At 41.7% G+C, this 6000-nt stretch overlaps 1 protein-coding gene across 8 annotated transcripts in view; it reads right to left on the reverse strand.

Annotated features, from left to right (window-relative positions):
• Positions 1-5736, reverse strand: part of LOC124137389 (interferon regulatory factor 1-like) — a 29948-nt gene extending 24212 nt beyond the window's left edge. For all 8 annotated transcript variants that reach the window (XM_048390019.1, XM_048390016.1, XM_046503667.2 and 5 more), the window contains exon 1: positions 5583-5736. The gene's annotated coding sequence lies outside the window, so the exon portion shown is untranslated. The remainder of the gene's footprint in view (positions 1-5582) is intronic.
• Positions 5737-6000: the final 264 nt, after the last annotated feature.

The following is a 6000-nucleotide window of genomic DNA, read 5'->3' on the forward strand; positions in this document are numbered from 1 at the left end:
CCTAGTATGTGCAGTCATAGACTCCCAGTATGTGCAGTCAAAGACTCCTAGTATGTGCAGTCATAGACTCCTAGTATGCGGAGTCATAGACTCCTAGTATGCGCATTCTTAGACTCCTAGTATGTGCAGCCATAGACTCCCAGTATTTGTGATATTTCTAGGAAAATGAGTGTTTGAAAACAACAACAGTTTGTCAACGTCTCTGTACACGCAGCCGACCGGTCAACCACAACATCCACCCGTCTCAATGATTCAACAGCTTCTTGTTAGATAACATTTCTTTTGACTCCAATGGCGAGTCTGTTTGAGGCATGTGTTTAGTGCTTACACAAATAGATACAATATTTACAATGAAGAAGCATTTTAGCAGTTTCTTATTTTCTTTCTTTTTTAAGGTTTTTGCGCGATTTCATTTCAACGTGTCAGTCCTAGTTACTGTAACTGTATGTTTAACCCTCTTGGTGCCACGGGACCATATATGGTTCCTCACTTTTCACACCCGCATAGTGCCAGGGGACCATATATGGTCCCGAGAAAATGCCCTTTTTAAACTGTGAATTTTGATATTTAACACTGAGTGCGCAAAGTCAAACTATAACCACCATCATCCCAATCATCTTAGCTTTAACATCGTGTAACTCATACTTTATACAATGCTACGGATTTCGAAATATGGCGAGATTAGTAAAGTGGCTACCGCTCTTCTCGGCCTTTTTCTGCCATGTTTGAACACCAAGCGAATGACAGCGAATTTTGATTATGCACAAACACGTAAATATTTTCAGACGAAATCCTTGTTCATAAGAAAAAATATGACCTGAGTGGTCAGAAAGACATATTTTTCCCAACTGTATACTTATTCACGTATATACAATTCTGTTCACTCCTTTATGATCAAGTTTATTTACACGTTTTGTATATTTTTATCGACTATCGGTAATGGCGGAATGGTCGGTACACATGAGAAAACGACAGTGTATATTTCCATTACATTTATGACGATCATTGAATGAATTTATAACCATCTTTACCCTAATCATGTCAACGTTAATATCGTGTGACTCATATTTTATGCAGTGCTACGGATTGCGAAATATGGCGAGATTAGTAATGTGGTTACCGCGCTTCTCGATCTTTTTCTGCCATGTTGAACTTCATGCGAATGAAGGCAATTATTTATTATGCACCCGTCACATACACGTAACTATTATTATATCAGACAGCCAATTTGAAAAAGAAATCTGATCGGACTGGTCAGGAAGATTTGCTTGTCCCCACTGTACAGTTATTGGCGTAAGAGTACTAACGTTTAGTCGGCCACGGAAGTTTTTTGTTCAAGTATTGCATATGTTTATCGACTGTGTCATGGCGATTTAGCACTGCGCTACATACCAACCGACAGTGCAGATTGTCTTTTTGTTTCTGATGTTGATTAACAGAAAATATTCAAATCAAAGATATGGAAAGATAGCTATAATCGTTAATATTAAGTTGGTATAGTGTATATTTATGGGCAGGAGGTTCATGATCAAAATCTAAACATTGAAAGGCCAAGCCCGAAGTGATCGACAGTACACGTTCGCATCATATCTGTGCCGCGATTTCTTGTTTACCGGTTGTCCTACATACTCGCCCGTTCAGACAAATAACTGCTACTTTTATCATATGAAATGACTAAGAGTCATGTGTGATTGCTCAAACTACCTGACCGTGTGAGTGACTTGCCCTAACTGTTTCACATTTTGTCGCAAATTGAGATTTCAAAAGTGTGGCCACGACATCTTACGTGAGTCGACGCCATATTGTAAACAAATTGTGTCGAGGTCGGTTCCACATATGGTAGCTCGGCCCCCGTTTCTGTCGATGGTACACGCGATACAAACATAACACTGGTCATTTGAGCTGGCAGACGAAACATGGCGTTTGAACAACTCGAAAACAGACTTGGTAGGACTGTCATTCCTCTTGGTTGGACACCTCTTTAATGTGAAAAATCGGATAGCCTAGCGGTTAAAGCGTTCGCTCGTCAAGCCAAAGACTCGAGTTCAATTCCCCACATGGGTACAATGTGTGAAGCCCGTCTGGTGTCCCCCGCCTTGATTTCTTAAAACGGCGTAAAACCGCACTCACTCACTCGCTGATTCAGGAAATACAATCTCCCGTGGGGAATTGAACTCGAGTCTTTGGCTTGACGAGCGAACGCTTTAACCGCTAGGCTAGGCTCAAATGACCAGTGTGTATAGATGGCGAAGATCATTTACAGGGATCAAATAATTATTTTTTTTTTTTATTTTTTTTTTTTTTTCATTTTCCACCATATTTTACATTTCAATATCCTACACAGAGTGTGCATGGGTTTGTTGTGACATTATTGGCATGTCTGATGCATGGACAGATGAGATATCATAGTTGTACAGAGTTTCTAAATAATACATGTAGAGAAGACCAGAAGGCATGGAACATGCATAATTACAATCTGAATACGCAATACATTTTGTAATTTCATATTATTTAGTATTTATTTTTGAATAAGTGAAAGGGTTGGTTTTACTTATTTTTCTATTAAATGTTTACAGCATAGAGTTTGTTACCATAATTACTGTATTGAGTGAATTGCTATTCTTCTCTCTTAACCCAAACAGTATGTGTTCATTACTAAAATTAACTCTGCCCTCTGTATAGTTTCAGAGCCAAAGTTTCATCCATACATCAGCAGCATAGCGACAATTATATAACACATGAGTAATTGTTTCAGATGGTTCATTACGGGATCAAATAATGTTTACAATTTTGTCGATCAGTTATGGAGAAGGCAGAACACATACATATGTTCAGTGACAGATAAGATAAATAAATCAACTTCCTGGTATTAGATATATCAGTTTTCATAGCTACAATCATCCACAAGCTGATAGTGTAGGTGCACGCGGAGCAGAGGTCAGACATGCGTGGTGCAGGTTAAGGTAGGATAAATAGCTTACATTTGGGGTGGGATATATTGGCACATATAGAGGTAGTTTTAGGGTGGGCTTCTCGGGTATAGACATGGATAGCTTTAGGGGGAAACCCGGGCACATATGGGTGGGATATCCGGGGATAGTTTTGGGTGGGATACACAGGGATAGTTTTAGGGTGGGATACCCGGGGATAGTTTCGGGTGGGATACACAGGGATAGTTTCGGGTGGGATACCCGGGGATAGTTTCGGGTGGGATACCCGTGGATAGTTTTAGGGCGGGATACCCGGTGATAGTTTTGGGAGGGATATTCGGGGATAGTTTTGGGGGGGATACCCGGGGATAGTTTCGGGTGGGAAACTTGGACATACACAGAAATAGTATTTGGGTGGGATAGTTTTGGAGTGGAATTCTCAGGCATGGGGATAGTATTTGGGGGGATGGAAGGGGGCAGTTGTGGGGTGGGCTACTCGGACAGTGAAAGCTTTAGGGCGGGACACCATATCCTTTAAGCTTCAGTAATAACACCATATACCAAATTTCCTAAGATTTTGAACCAAACTGGCTGAGAAATGGCCATAAGAAGTTTCAGACTCCAGTGTGATCAAGTTCAAAGGTCAAATATCGCAAAAAACATAACATATATGTTGAGCCGAACAACTTATTAAAGAATGTACCAAAGTTCATTATTATTGAAATAAAATTACTTTTAAATATGACTTTCAGTCAGGTGAGCTAAATATGTGATGTCACTACCAGCAAATTACACATATGTGTTCACCCTATCATGTTTCCCCTGTTATCTAAATCTATTGGTGTCGAGTAGGTAGTAACATAAAACTGACAGTCATGTTGGAGGTCCACCAAAACAAATAATCACAGAGGAGACCTGAAGGAAACAAATCGCCTATTGTCAGATGCAGTCATTCTTGTTCTTTTAATCCTGGGGTGTGTGACTACTGGCGCTGGTCATTTACAGACCGCCGTCATATAGCTGGAACGTTGCTGGGTGCGGCGTTAAACAACAAACAAACAAACAAACAAGGCTACTGTCACAACCACAGCCGGTCGTCATCGCCATGTTGATACGACACGGTTGGACGCGATCTGCCACCACTCGTGTTCCTGTTTGATTTTACTCCATTGTTTAAAGCACGGATGCAAAATAACAGGGGTCGTGAGGGCGAACGAGATGTTTAAAAACAGTGCTTGGTCAATGCTGGCAAGAGAAGCCTTGCACGCAATCTTAGGATCCAACTCGAGCAACGATGTCCCTAAAATTTATTTAAATGGAGTGCAGTGTCTGTTTGACACTAGCGTAATCTTTAATGCTAGCAAGTTATTTCTATAATAAACGTCACTTGATAGTATTGAACGGGCACATAGTTCTCTGAGCTCTGCCTTTACACCGACCTTCGTGAATAATAATACCCACAAAGTTCCGGTGCATCTGGGACATGCGCAGTCCGTCTCCGTCTCCGTGCACATTGTGTACACATAAATATATAAACACAGAAACAAGCAGCGCCTAGCTGCAGTTGTATCAGGACACTCGGAAAACTAGGACGTTGTTTCAGAGATCACCAGCACACTAGTCAAGAAGTCATCGAATTATCTATTGTCAGTGCTCTGGGGTGTTTGCTCCTAAACTTACATGTGGGTATAGATGACATGTCTTTTACAGGTGATTCACGTACACGACGTGCCAAGCTACGAATATGCAACCAAACCTTAGTTTAAACAAACATAATTCATTGCATACAGGGGTTGGGGGTAGCTTAGTGAGTAAAGCGTTCGCTCGTCAGGCCGAAGACCCGGGTTCGATTCCCCACATGGGTACAATGTGTGAAGCCCATTTCTGGTGTCCCACGCCGTGATATTGTTGGAACATTGCTAAAAGCGGCGTAAAACCATACTCAATCAACATCAACAACAACTATTTTCTCACGGTTGTACATATACACATCAACATTTGTGTCGGGTGTTGCCTGGTAGTGAGCTAAGTACAACCGAGACCAGAGCCGATGCGTATACGTGTATTATCTAGTTTACATTATTGTGCAAGGACGTTGCAGTATCTAAGTGCATATGCACTTCTTTTACACTTGTCATGCGACCGCCTGTGGTCTAGCGTCCGCCCGGAGAGCGAAAGATCCAGGTTTCGATCCCTGGCCGCGTCAAAAGACGTTAAATGATGGTACTTGTTGTTACCCTGTCTAGCGCTCGGCTTTAGGGGGCTAAAACAAGGACTGGTCGGCTCGGAGACAGTATACCGTGTCTGAGTAGGGTATGCACAAATTTTCCAACAAGTAACGTGTGCAGAAACGTCACCACGAGAAACAACCGTGACTGTCTATTCATACAACAATGCAGAAATATAACCAACGTGACGCCCCCAATCGATTGGTACAAAATGCAACACTTTTCTGGCAACTGTAATTCAATTACATAATTCACTACTCTGAGTTTAATGAAGACTTCTCCGCTCTTTCTTTATCGCCTGACCTTATATTTGGACATCTATTAATAAAATGTCTTCCCAGCAAATACAACATACGTGTATGGCAACTGTTTACATCCCAACCTAAGTACTCTATCATAATGTTTCCACACAAAATGCACCTACCTTCAAATGTAAATATACAAACTCGTCGCTTCTACAGGGTGTTGAGCTGCTTGTCCCGCGCTATCTCTGTGAGCAGGCAGAAGGAGAATGGTTGCGCGATCGGTTGCCTCGCTGTTTTGCCTTGCGCAGATGGCTGACATACCGATAAGGGGAAACCCCCGTTTTCCGGGAATTACAGCCGTTCGCGGAATAAATAGACCAGGCGAGACAGCTCACTCTCCTCAAGGCCGACGTGGTTCTATATTTAGTAACGTTGGATTTTACCATGACGCATGGCATCTGCTGTTTGACTGGCACCATGGCCGACAATTATGCTCTGGTCTTATGTGCAACATTTGATTCTTTTCTAAATGTCTGCCATATATCACGAATGTCTACCCTATACCAATATTTCTTGTAAATTATGTTTTTGTTTGCT

This window comes from Haliotis rufescens, unplaced genomic scaffold, assembly GCF_023055435.1.
Source record: "Haliotis rufescens isolate VD_foot unplaced genomic scaffold, xgHalRufe1.0.p SCAF_80, whole genome shotgun sequence".
Taxonomy (NCBI): Eukaryota; Metazoa; Mollusca; class Gastropoda; order Lepetellida; family Haliotidae; genus Haliotis; species Haliotis rufescens.